The following is a 14,232-nucleotide window of genomic DNA, read 5'->3' as shown; positions in this document are numbered from 1 at the left end:
GCATTATAGAAGTGAAGAGGTGAGGAAAGCAAGCCCGGAGAATGCCCTTTTGATGCCTTCCCAGTACTTTTCAAGTACTTCTCTTCTCTGATAGAGATAGAGATGCATCTTGATAGGGAAGAAGGCGTGGCAATGACACTTCTTCGGTGATGCTTCCTGCTGTTGTAATTGAAATTCATATTTAAAATGGGATTTGAAAGGGATCTGTATGTTTAACACCAAACTGCCTATCCAAACGGTGTCCGTTCCTTTAGCAGGAGCTCCACAGCAATGAAATTCCCTGGAGGTCCGTGTGCATTTACAAGATGTCACGTCAAGCATTTGGCTCTAAAGGCTTGATCTGTCTCCATCACAGTGCCTGCACGCGTTCTGCTGTTTCTTTGTGCCGGGTATGGTATATGAAATGCTTTCCTAAACGAACAGTGACTCTGCACTGAGTGCTGTGCAAACACGGGGAGGTAATCTAAGCACCCAAGAGCCAAAGCAGCATTCCTCGTGTGCCCAGAGCTGCCATTGACTTCACTGGAAGCTTTGTTTGCAAAAACAATGCCGAATTGTGCTATATGCCAGTGCTCTTTGCCAAAAAACGCGGACGTTTCTCTTGGCGTGAAATCATGGAATATGTATTCTGACAGGAAAGTAAATCTTTGTTTACGGGTAGATGTAAACTGAGGTTTAAAGGCACCACGTGAAGCAGGGAAAGGCAGGAGCAGCACGGAGAAGTGGGGAGATGGGGAAGCATACAGTGCGGGATTCCTTCAGTTTTTGTCTTTCCTGCTGGCAATCTCGGAGCCGTGCTCATGGCATTGTCCTTTGGGATTCTTTACAGCTGCAAAAACCTGAATTTATGCACTCAGACAGTATGCCTGAAAGTTAAAATTTACCCAAGTAGGTTATTTTCTTAAAAGGCCTCAAGTGCCCGTCAGTCTTGACCGGGTAAAGAACTGCACATCTTGAACCTGTTAGAAATTGCCATGATGAAGCAACCTCTGTTTTCTTTGCCTTTCGACAGCAGCGTTAGGGCATTAGTTGAGCAGAGGACGAGGCTGTAGTTTATTTATTTATTTATTTTTGGCTGTTTCTTGTTCACGTTCTCATCTTTTTCCATCTTCCTGGCAGCAGATGGAGCCAGAAGCTCGGCTTTACACTGCTGGGTGTAGGATTTGGGGAGTTTGTGACTCCTGAGGGCTCGCTTTTGGTCTTCACTGATACAGAAATGTCACACAAACTCCAGTCTCATCTCTGTGTCATATCTCAAACTGGAACTTAAGCAGTGCACTTGTGGCTAATCTTGGGTGGGGGGGGACTAAAATGGAATTCCTTTATCTCTAGTATGACAAACACCCGGTAATTCATGGCTGTCCCTGTTTGACTGATAGGGATGTAGGGACAGCTGAGCGGGGGGGTGGAAATTTCCTTCCCAAAGAACTGAAGTAGAAGGAAGAGGGAGGTCTGAGAGAAATCTTTAAATATTTCTTTACATCAGGACACCGCTTTCTGTGGGCCTCCCTGTGGTGCTTTGGCCCAGAGTGGGGGACTTAACCAGCTGGGGTTCCTGGAGTTTCCTGGGGTTTTGGGTGTTTTTTTGGTCCCACCCCAGCCCCCGTGCAGCCAGAGAGCTCGCGGGGTCAAGGCAGAGCCGCTTCAAGCGCTCCTTTGTTTTTCTTTCAAGTGCAAGCTAATCTGCTTTCATTTTTCTGCTCGAGGCAGTCTGTTTGCATCCCGCAGCCTGGAGTGCCGAACGCTAACGTGGCGTGGCTAAGAGGTGACCATAACGAATCCTGCTTGGTGGTTGTTTCCCTCCCGTGCTGTCTGTCTGTCTGCAGGGGCTTGTTTGCAGAAATCTGAGCAGAGACCGTGCTGTCTGGAAAATCCCCGGGCTCTTATCGGCGCTAGTCCAAATAAATACAAGGAGAAAGCAACTCCTCCTCATTCCTGCCCCAAATCCTATTAATTTGCTATGATTTGGGCTCTGTATTAAAGCCCTCGGGAGTACTGACCCTTTGCACGATGTGCAAACCCAACAACGGCCTGGACCTTGGATGAACTCCCAGTCCTTCCCCGGGGTCTGACAGGGGGGAGCCCTGATCCTGCAGCTAATACCCAGAGATGGAAGAGAGCTGGGAAACGCTGCCCGCGTTACACAACTCCACCTGAAGGAACGGGACGGAGGAGGGGGTAATTCACACACACACCCAGGATGAGGCTGTAGGAGCTGCCTCAATGTCCTGAAAGCCTTGAGACCTTCAAGGGAGATGAGGCCTGGGAGAGCTTCACTCCCTATTGTACCTGTAGCTCTGGCTGGGGGCAAGAGGATCTATTTTCCTGCCTAGCTTTTCATCTTTCACCCTCAACACCAATCAGACACAATTAAATATGAATTGCTGGGTGTTGTGGAAGCGTTCGTCAATAATGGGTGAACATCTCAGCTGCTCCCAGAGGGGCGCTTTGTGTTGTCTCTGCAGGAAGGGAGCCTTCACGGCAAGGTTAAAGGCAGCGCGAGGAAGGGGCTGATGTCTGCGTGTGGCTCCTCTGAAATTAACCTTCGAGAGCACGAAAATGAAAACAAGATTAAAGCCCTATCGGGCAGGCGGTGCTGTGTGGCCGCTGCCTTTGTAACGGGCTGTCTGCATCTCCCAGGGGCTGTCTGCATCAGGTGGGTGCAGGGCGGCCTCCCCAAGCAGCACTGCCTCTTGCTGCAGGAGCTAACCCCAAAAACATCATTTTGAAATGTCCCTGATCTTTGTGGCCCTGCAGAGATGAACCAGGATCTGTAGCAGGGATCTCAGCTCCCTTACCCAGCTCTGCTACCCTACCTCGGTGGGCAGGTGGGAGCTGCAGGACGCACAGCTCCCGGTTATATTTCATCCCACGGAGGAGATCTGGGTGCTTTTATCCTGCTGGGTGTCCCTGCTCGGCGTGGAGGCAGCCGCCCGTCAGGCTTTTCCAGCCGCTGGGTGTTCCTGACCACCCTCCGTGCGCATCCTCGCCTGGGCACCACATGGGGGGCCGGGGAGCGTGGGATGCTCCCAGCCCCAGCCGTGCCCCCAGCCGGTCGGGGGCTGCTTTTTTCCAAGCTGCACGTCACCCGTTTGCGGCTGGCATGGCAGCGGGCTGAGCTGGAACAGTTTGGTTAAATCTCCTCTATTCTGCGGGCCGGTGGGTGGCCACGCGCTCAGCCAATATCAAGCAAATTAAAACCAAAAAGAAGGGCTGGGAACCACGGCGCTGGCTGGGACCTGCTTCCTCCTGCTCAGCAGCTTTCCTTTCCTGCTAAACGACCCAGACATCGGGCTGTGTCCACCAGGTTTGTGTCTTCCACGCTGCCGAGCCCCTCTGTCCTGTTGCAGTGTGCCCAAAGCTGGTTGCAACCTTCAGGCAAAGCTTCTCCGGGGCTTGCGCGCAGCAGCAGCACCCCTGGAGAAGGCTGCTCTTATTCAGACAGCTCAGCAGGATGTTTGCTTTCTTTTTCTCCTTATTTTTTTTTAACAACAGCCTGACTCACACCTCGCTTGTATCCTGTTGTACGTGCCCGTTGCTGTTTTTCCATTGTGCGTTGAGGTTATTCCTGCCCGCATGGCATAGCTGGCACCCGTCCCTCTCTGCTCCCTCTTTCTCCTGTTTCTCAGGATTTTGGTGATGCTGTGGCTGGCAGCCTCCCTGCTGCCCTCCCTCTTTGTGCCACCTCCTGCTCCAAGACCTCGGTGCTTCAGCCCAGCTCGTGGATGGGCAGCAACTGTGACACATCGTGGTTAGCCTAAGCCATAGCAGTGCTCCTGCAGCACATGGCTGTGCGGTCCCAAGAAGTGCCATCCAGCACAGCAGGACCCTGCAGCTCCGAGCCTGGTCCCACCAGGGTGTCCCAGCAAATTTGGCTCCCCAGGGCCCACGGAATGAGCCAGGTCCCCCTGTGACACCTAGGGAGGTGGCAGCCAGGGAGCCGGCCACCGTGTGCTCACTGTGCTGCTGCAACGCAGGTAGGTGACCTGGCTGATCGTCTGTATCAGCTTTTCTTTCCAGATTTGGCAATTTTTCAGATGAGGAAGACCTCGGAAGAGCTGCGGGATAAATCAGTCTATGGCCAGCTCGTGACCAGGTGACAGCAGCTGTGGCAGCATGTGCTCAGCTTTGGGCTGTGACCGGGGTTTTCTAACGCAAACTTCTGAAGACGCGGCTTGAGGAAGTGTCTGACACAGCCTCGCTGCTGGGAAAAAACAAACAGTGAGGGCTAGCAAGCAGCTGGCAGGAGTTGTTTTTAAACTGCGCTCTTCGGAGAGCCCAGCAGCAGCAGAGAAGATGCCATGGGCGTGTTTAGATGGTGAAGTCACATGTGGAAGCAGCGGGAGCAGTGATCTCCCACGGTACAGCCAAACGCATCGTTCCTCCCAGCGAGGCTCAGTGCGATGCCTGATAGTCTCCTTTAGGAGGTGTAGGGCATAAATTAATGCCGTGTGCATTTTGCTGCGTGTCTTCACATCGGCAGCAAATGCTGTCAGGGGATGTGAAACGCTGGAGTGGGCATCGTGCTGCCCGGCTGTGTCTCTTCTCCCTCGGGACAGCCGGACTTTCCCAGGGTGTCCTCTCTGCCCACGTCTCCTCCTGTGCATTAGTCATTGTATTCTTTAAGCCTCGCTTTGATGAAAATTTCATTCATTATAACTTCATCACCTTTAATTTCGGAAAGGTCTGTCTAATTATACCTATAAATACCCCGGGAGAGGAATTATAATCAACCATCATTCACTTAGCGTCCACACATGCTGAAAGTCACTCTGCAACAATGACTCATCTCGGTCCCCGTGCCAAAATCCATGCCTTGCATTTTTAATATCTGAAGTATTTGCGTGCTGATGAAAGCCTGGCCATCACGCTGGGAGATTTCATCAGATAACAGTCCTGCTTAACCAGGGCCCAGGTCATGTAAATCCTTTGGGCCGCCGGGCACGCTGCCGCTTCGCTGCCTTCTAGCTCCCCGTCCTCCTCTAATTTCCTTCTTCCATTTCTACATCCAAATAAAAAAACGCTCTTGCTGATGGGCCATCACCCATTTTTACAGCTCTCCTTGTTCACACTGGGTGTCTCAGAGGCCCTTGGAAGGCAGCCGGGAGGGTTTTGGTGTGCCTCCCCCCATGGGCTGGCTGCGGGCCTGCAGCTACAGAGGATTTCCAAGGCAGGTTTTGGTCTGGGTGCAGCAGGGCTGGGAAAGCCCCAGGTGCTGAGTCAACGTGCCTGGTGTTACCTCCCCACCTCCAGATCCAGCAGCTCTGGGATTTCTGCCTGTTTCTGTGTTTCCTGTCCCACCCAGCAAGCTTTGCATCCAAATCTGGGGAAGAAGCGGGGCGAAGGGATAATCCAGGCGTGTTCGTTTACCAAGTTCATCTGTTTGATGCTGCATGATGGCATTTCACTAAGCAATAACGTTCTGGACCCAGTCTTGCCTGATCAAATAAAGGGAATAAGACCAGCACATCAGACTGACTCTGACCCTGCCATCTGATGCTCTCCCTAACTCCAGGCTCTGCTCTTTTAAATCAAATTTATTCCAAACATGACTAAAATTATTGGCCTTCTATAAAGCTCACCCAACCACACGGTTAAAGGTTTTGAAACAAAGCCTTTTCTTAAAAGGAAGGTAAAACACCTTCAGTGTAGACAGAGAAGAAGCAATGGATGAGTTTTGCCGAGCTGGGGGCTGGATGGTGAGGAGGGGCCGTGTGTTTTTGGGGCTGCACAGAAAGCTCTGTTTCTGCTCAGATTCAGCCAGCTCCAGCTGGCTTGCGTCACCTCCAGTGGTTTGCAAGGAGTATTTATTTCTACTATTTGTAAACCGTTTTTTTCCCAAGGAAATCCTCCCTCACCATGACCTTTTTCCAGCTATATACAAATTACTCCGGCCAGGAACGAGCCGTAACTCCCGCTGTCTGCACACCCTGTTGGGGTTTCCCTGCTCTCCCAGCAGTAGGATCGGTTTCCTTCGCTGGTGGGGGGCTGCTGAAGTGGTGGATTTGGCAGGGTTAGGTGACGGTTGGACTCGGTTATCTTAAGGTTGAGCCTATTCCAATCCAAATATTTCTATGATTTTAAAGCTGACAAGCACGAGCGCAGTGAACTGGCACATCATCCTCTTGCAAAGGGCTGCAGCCTCCTGTTGTCGGGGCTTAGCATGGCCTATTTTCCCTGCTACACCTGGATACCTTGGCATGACGCTTTGGTAGAAGGACCAGTTACGGATCCTGACCTCCTGGGCCCTGAGGTCTGCTGAGGAGTTTCTCCCCTCTGTTATTACACTGGCCAAAAGCTGGCTCCAGCCTCCTCCCTGGGTTTCCTTTGCCAGGCCTAGCTCGCCACCCATATCCCATGCAATTAGCACGCATAACGAATGACACACATGAAGAACATTTCTGATGAATGCCCAGGCTTGCAAGTTTTGACTCAACCAACCTCATGCAACCGCTCTCTCACCAGGGGCACGGGAGCAGTTGGTACGTACAGGACAAATGGAAGCAGCTTTATGTGATCACGTCAGCCCCTTCCCACAGACAGGAAGCAAATTGCATTGAAGCAATCTCAAGGCAACGTGTCTGGTGATAATTGCAATTCCGAGTTAGCTGGCTTTCTTTTCCAAATCCCAAAGAAAGCAAGAAACACCCCGGACAGCAAATGTATCTGTCAGTCAGGGAAGCAGGATGAGCAAACCTTTCAGGGGGGCAAACCTACATGAAAGAAAACCTCTGCTACAGTGTGGATGTGAATGTCCAGATGCTGAGACAACCATTAAAAACTGCTCGTCTTATTGCTTCTTAGCTCCATGTCTTTGTCATTAGGGTTCTGTGCTTCTCCCCATTTTTTTAAAACTTTATTATTTTTTTTCAGAAACCATTATTATTATTATTATTATTATTATTATCCCCTGAAAACATACATAGATTTGTTTCTTTGGCATTGGACTAGAATTTCCTTCATAAAATTTCAGTGGGTAAGTTGGTGATTGCACTTCAACACTCACTCAGTTTATCATCCAGTTTGCAAATTATCTGAGTGCTCAGTGCTCTAGCATCTTAGAGCCATTCTGTTTTGCCTTTTTTTTTTTTTTTTTTTTTTTTTTTTAATAATTTTAAATATGTCCTAAGTACCAAAACACTGCGCCCCACATGTTGGAGCTTGTGTGCAGGGTACAAAACCTGCTCTCTGGCTACGTTATTTCTCATCTTGATCTCCATCTCCTGGCAGAGGAAGGGGAAAGGCTTGTCACGACAGACCCATCGCACAGCTCCCGCATTGCATCGCAAGGAGTCAGCTTTCCTTCAAAGCCATGAATCACATCAATCAGCCCAAGATCCAGGTGAGAGATGTGCATAACCGAGATGCTGAGATGTGCAAAACTGAGGTGCTCTTAATATTGGGAGGAGGTTGGCTTAGGGAGCCCTCCGCTGAGCTGAGCCCCCTGTGTAATGCTGCAGCAATGCCTGGTGCAGTAGTGGTATGGCACACCCAATTACTTCTGCCCTCGTTTAAAACAGCCGACTTGCAGGGCGTCTAAGAATTACCTTTCACTTTGCATTAGATGTTTTCAACCTGCTGAACCAGAACTTTAATTTATTGCGTTCAGTGACTTTTGGATGGTCCTTCTTTGCTTTCTGCAGAAACTTAACAAGAGGGATAAAAATGCTCTCTCAAGGTGCCTGATTTTTTTCTGCCAAATCAATTGAGATGTCTTTGTAAAAATTGATGATTTTAAGCTACTTTCAGACAAGAGGCAAGCTTTTTAAGAGTCCTGTATAACTTAAGTTAGCAGTGACTTTGAGGCTGCATGTGAATCCCTTGGCCTGGGAAAGTTCTCTATGAAATAATAGCATGCTGTTGGGTTATTTTTATGGGACCTGCACTGCAGAGGTACCCTGTTTCTACTGTGAAATGGTCAAATGAGCAAGGAACGAACATCTCGTAAGACCAGTGATGGTTTCAATCTCCTTTGTAGTTATTTTCTATTTTGTGGCTCTGGGACAGGAGAGGTGCAGAGTGAGGCTGGCAGGGCCACAAAGGTGTCAGGGCTGTGTCTCCCCTGGAGCCATCCCTGCAATCCAGCAGTCCATCAGGGCAGTACCAAAATGGAAAAACTGGTACCAGGGTGGCCTCAAAATCACTTTTAGGATGTGGGCACACAGGCTCCAGGCAGAAAAGCACGCAGGCTCAATTCTTCCTTTCCTTTCCCCATTACAATCCTCGTTTATTGATGATTGCCTCCCCTGACAGGGATGGAGATAACTCTGCCAAGCTTTCTTCCTGAGACTGTCACGAGGGAAACACGGAGCCTTGCACATCCAGCGACCGTGTCCTCCCCTTGCCTGGCTGCTGACTCCTCTGCACCTATTGAGAAGCTCCAACTCCCCTGGGGAGCTGCAAAGACACTGGTTTCAGGAAAAACACCATGCCCTGCTTTTGATCCGTTGTGTAGCCCAAGACATGCCCTTTTTCTTAATAAGGCTGGCTGAAAAAGGTCTGAAAATCAAGTTAATGAAGCCTGTGTTTTACTTCTTCCTGCTCTTTTCTTTTTCTTCTTGTCTCTGTCTCTCTGCTTGGTGCTTGCTGCTCTATTTTCCCCCTCCTAAGCCTTTATTGCCTTTATTCACTTTAATTAAGTTCTCCCTCAGATTCAGAAGCTTAACAAGGCTTGAAGAAAGGAAGTGAGTTTGCCGAGCAGCAAGGCTTTCCCCCTCCCTTAGCATTTCACCCTTGGGTACCTCCTGCTCTGCCAGCCCTGCAGCATCTCCTGCCCCCCCCGGCAGGCACAAAATCATAGAATAACAATAGTTTGGGTTGGAAGAAACCTTAAAGACCATCTCCTTCCAACCCCCTGCCATGGCAGGGACACCTCCCACCAGCCCAGGCTGCCCAAAGCCCCATCCAGCCTGGCCTTGGGCACCCCCAGGGATGGGGCACCCACAGCTCCTCTGGGCCTGGGCCTCACCACCCTCTGAGTGAAGGATTTCCTTTGTTACCATTCCACTAAAAAATGAATACATTTACAAAGTAAACTACCTCGCAGGTTGGTATTGCTGGCAGTACATTTCCACACTCCTATAATTAGACAGGTCCTAACCAAACTATGTGTGGGAGTCTGGCTAGGCCTGGAAATAATAGGTTTGGTCTCCAGATACCCTGCTGCTGTATTACTCTAACTGGTGCTGAGAATATTTGCTGTTTCGAGCGATTAGTGATTCCTACTGCATGCCCAATCTCCTCCACAGCAGCCCGCCGCCTGCTCAGTGTTTGCCCTCTGCATTGCCTTTATTAATGGTCTGACTTCAGAGTAAGTTTCTGGAGAAACAGTGGAAGTCTGAGCATAATCAGCCTGAAGCTGCCTAAGGGGACATCTCACCGAAAATATTTGACTATCTGGGCAATAATGTGCTCTGAATCTCGCAGCAGGAAGATGCTTCTTTTATTTATTTATTCATTTATTTATTTATTTTCCCACCACCCTTGTGGCTTGTGATCCTTCACTGATGGAAACAGCCCAAATTCTACAGGGAAAAGCCACTCTTCATAGCCTGGGCCCAGGTAACTCTGCTGTGCAACGATATCCCATAAGACAGCCTGTCCAAAGGCTTTCCAGGGCAATGAAAACATTCTGGTTTTTCTCTGGAAAAGTGAAGCCAGGACTCGTGGTAAGTCCTGTCACTGGTGTGCTCCCTCCAGGACCCATGCCACACCTTTGCTTTATGACCTTGTTCCTGGTCACTTCCCAGCTTGTTCTTTGCCACCAAAACAGATGATGCAATGTGGATATGAACGGAGCTGGGAAAGGCAAAGGGAGCCTGGCCTGAGGAAACCAGGAGCACTGGTGTTTGCAGAGGTATTGTATGGGGTATATTCAGCAGACTAACACCACTCTGTGATCTTGACAGCTCTCCACAAGTTGTATTTCCACCTTTAAGAATCATCTTTGAAATGCCCCTTGTGTCCTGGCCGCAGCAACTACTCTTGCCTTTCATGCATTTTTCCTCCTTTGTATTTGTCTTGGCCACTGCAAGGAGGAATCCTGGTATGACACTGCATGGGCCATGTTGCCTGGACTCACCATGGGGTCACATCCCTGTGTTAATGATCCTTTTCTACTTGAGTTCAGGAGCAAGGCTCCTTGGGGGGCTTCAGTTAATGCTGATTTTTCTGTGTGATAACCCAGAGCATTTTCCTGACAGCAATCAAAGTAAAAATTCTCCTTGAGTACAGGGGACAGGATGGGAATAAAACTCACAAGGGGCTTCGCAGAGCTCAGACTGTGCATTTCGGTCAGGAAATTACACCTTCTTATTCCCTGTGTGCACCTCCAGAGGCTGCTCACGCTGCAGGGCCAGCTGCATGCAGCCCCTCGCATCCATAACACACGGGAGGCATGGAGCAGCACCTGCAGCCACAGGGAGGAAGAAGGAATTTGGGGATGGTGTTGGGGACATGTGCTTGGTCCTGGAGGCTGGTGGCTCACAGCGCTGGCTGCTGCACCAGGGCTTTGCCCTCTGAGAATAAAGATGACAAATGGCCCAGAGGATTTGTGATGCATCCAATAAAAAGCCTCATCTGCCCGTTTTTTGTCTTACTGACCAACAGCTTGTTGCACATTACAGCCTCCCAGGAGCTGGATCTCGGCAAGCTTTATAGCTGGCATTTTACTCTTGATGGTCAAGCTTATGGTGTAGAACTGGATGGCGAGCAGCAGCCCTGCTTTTATGGGTAAATGCAGTGAAGTTGCACTGAGCACCTGACAGCGAGGCAGGAACACGCGTTTAGAGGCAGTGATGTTATCAGGAACAGCAAAGTTGGCCAACTCTCCAGAGAAACACATCTGACCTTGCAAGTGCTGAGCTGGAAACCATAAACATCGCTGCTTTGATTGGGAAACACGGCTGCACCGAATGACCAGTCCACCCAGTCCTACGGGGTTGGGTTTTACTGCTTGCTGGTGATAAAAGATTGTAAATATTATATTTCTCTTAAATACTTATGGGACTTTCTTTATGCAGTATGTTACGGTTCTCAATGCCCTCCCCCCATCCCTTAAAGGAAGGACATTTGCCATTTTGCAGATAGGAAAGGAAGGCACGGAGATGCTGAGCCGACTCGATTAACGTCAGACGTGAAGTCTGCTCCAGAACGAGGAGACTTGGCTTGGCTCTGCAAACCCCAGGCCTCCGCACAGTATTGCCTTGTTCTTCTGGTGCCTGAAAGGGCCGCCGAGGGGCTGGATGGGAGCCCTTGTTAGTACATGGGGAAAAAAAAAAAAGGAGAACGAACACTTTGGCCTGTCAAGTGCTATTTGCTGTGGCCGGGCACTGGGTTGGGAATCTCCCCGCTCAGAGGCTGTCTGTGCTGTGTGTTTGTATGTTGTCTAACACAGCGGGTAATTAGTCCCAGCTGGGATATTTTGGACGTAAAAATTATGCAAATATATTTGCTACAATTAATAAAAACAGTTAAAAAAAATGGGCAAAACCCTCCTGCTGTCTAAAACAGCTTTTCATTTGAACCCGAGCATTTTCAGTGAAAATTCAAGCAGTTCATTCAATGTAACAGCCTTCGCTTTCAGGTTCCCTAATCATCCCCTCTGGGGAAGCGATAAAAAGATTCTCCGATCATTTTCATTTTAGATTTTCTAGATGAAAGAGGGCTTATTCCCAGCCTTGATCTGTCAGTTATGCTCGATCTCTCCCAAAACCGCTCTCACTCTGCTCCAGGCTGGCAGCTAACGGGGTGTGAGCAGAGGTGCTGCTCGTGGGCGATGAGGCAGGTCCAGAGAGAAAATGGGATTAGGAAGTGCTCTGGCTCATCCTTGCTGCCCGTGACCTGATGAGTGATGGGAACAGGGTTAGACCAGTGGCACAGTGCTTTCGAAATCCCAAATGGAAATAAGATTAGCAAAGTGTTGACCATTTAGATGTTGGAAGATGAGCGACTGAAGTTCACAGTCCAAGACATAATGGGGTTCACCACATATCTGCTGGCCCCACAGCTCCATGTCACGTAGCTTCTCTGCTTCTTTTCATTCTTCTATCTCATTTTTTCTTCTGGCCCCAAACTAATGGCAATAACAACTCTTGCCTGCATGTCCCCTACCACCTCTCAAAGTCTTGAGGAGAAAATCAATGACAAATTAATTCCTGGAGATTTGTCCCCAGCAGAAGAAGAGTTTCGTGATAGCATGACCAATATCCCAGAGGAAAACAGAGAGACCTGCAGACAGCAGTTTGTGGTTACTGACATAGCTCTGCTCGTGTGTTCCTGCTTAGCAGAGAGGCACATACAGATGAGACCCCTCTCGTCCACATCCATGCTGCAATCAGGATGCTGGTGGCTGTGCAGACCTGGGCACTATGCTAAGTGCTAAGCATGTTTCATAGCTGAAAGGAAGAGATGTTACCAGAAAATCAGGATTTTTTTGAAAAAAAAAAAAATAAATCGCTTATTTCCACGTTTTATTATCCTGAAATATCAATCTCCTTCAACAGGCTTGCCAAAACCCATTTTTTTCCCTGTCAACTTCTTGCATGAGAAAACAGATGATAACAGTTGTTATCTGCCAATTCATTGCAGTTCGTAGTAACTTTTCTTTTTGCGCGATCCTTCTGAAAGTTGCCTATGGAGGCATTCGGAGTCATTCAGCTGGTTATTTTAATAAGAAAGCCCCTCAAAGCAGCGGTGTGTTTGGGTGATGTTCTAAAGAGCCAAGGCTTGATGCTTTATGGGTGGCTCTAGGGGATGGTGTTGAGCACTGCTGGATTAGGGAAGCACCCTTCCACTGAGACCTCTGCTTTTGGAAACCACTTCCAGACTCCCTGGTTTTACTCAGCCACTGGAAACAAACAGGAAAAGTAACACAGCATAAAACTGATTTCCTTGAGACTTCTAGGAAGCATGGAGCTAGCTAAAAAACAGATGAGACTGTCATAGCTGCTCCATACTTGTGGCTGAATTTCTCTATCTAGTCGAAAAAAAATGCAAGAATAACAATTGTGAAACCAACAAATGGCATTTTATCAGGAATAATGCTTTTGTTATGGCAGGACAGGATGTTTTATGGAGGGTGTAAGACCACAGCAGTGTGGTTTACTCAATGAAATGGGGCAATCACTGACCCTCCGCTGCCCTTGCCAGCGTTGGTGTGGCACCACGGATCTCTTCCTCTAGCTGAGTGCACGATGCTCGTTCCCACTAAACCTTTACTGAATGGGTATTTTATTAGAAACCACTGAAGAAAATCCGTGCTAAACCAGCACTGAATTTCTAATGGAAAATATTCCCATCTGAACCCAGGACACTTAGAAGAAATGCAGTAAACGGCCTGTGGCATAAAAAGAAATATAAAGTAATAATAAGCTACAATCAACAGAGGACAGTTTGGTTCAGAAAAACTACTGAAGAATTAGTCACAGATTTTTTTTTGATGAACAAATTCAGTCAATTCCCAGATCACGCTCCATGACATATTTCATACTGCGATCTTCTCATAAGTTTATTTTTAATTTCCCATCCACATTTCCTCCAGAGCCTCGTATTTTCCATTATTATTATTTTTTTTTTTGTCAGGATAGCTAATGACAGCAGCCGGTTCCAAACTTTTAACATCAAAATGACACAGAAGTAAATAACGCACATAAATCTCATGACCCTTCACGTCCAAGGGCAGAAGCACTGTAGAGCTGATGTTTAAAACCAGGACAGACACTACTGCCCTGCTTGATTCTTGGTGTCACTTGCTTGTTGTGGGATGTGTCTGTCCTACATGATCCCAGTGAGAAGCATGTAGATGGGATCGGAGAACCATCTAGGGTGGAAAAGACCTCCAAGATCACCAAGTCCAACCATCACCACGGCCTTCTGAGAGCCATTACATAAACTTAGTGCCATGTCCACACATCATTTATATACCCCCAGGGATGGAGACTCCACCGCTCCCCAGGGCAGCCCATCCCAATGCTCAAAACACCCCTAGGGAAGCCCAGGTCTCCTCCCCAGGAGAGCCCAGGGTGGCACAGCTACCCAGGGCAGCACATGGGTTGGTTCTGGTGCACCCACACATGGTATTGTCAACCTAAAAGCCTTTAATTACTCTTTGGGGAAAGAAATAATAAGGAAAACAGTGAAAGCCAAGTCTTCCAGGGAAGGCAAGCACTGGGGTTTGTGTCTGCTCTCTGACAGCCTCTGTTGAAGCTAATGCAAAGCACAGATGAAGTGGGG

Source organism: Netta rufina (genome assembly GCF_964035555.1).
Source record: "Netta rufina genome assembly, chromosome: 7".
In the NCBI taxonomy this organism is placed as follows: domain Eukaryota; kingdom Metazoa; phylum Chordata; class Aves; order Anseriformes; family Anatidae; genus Netta; species Netta rufina.
Note: the sequence above shows the minus strand (reverse complement) of the source record.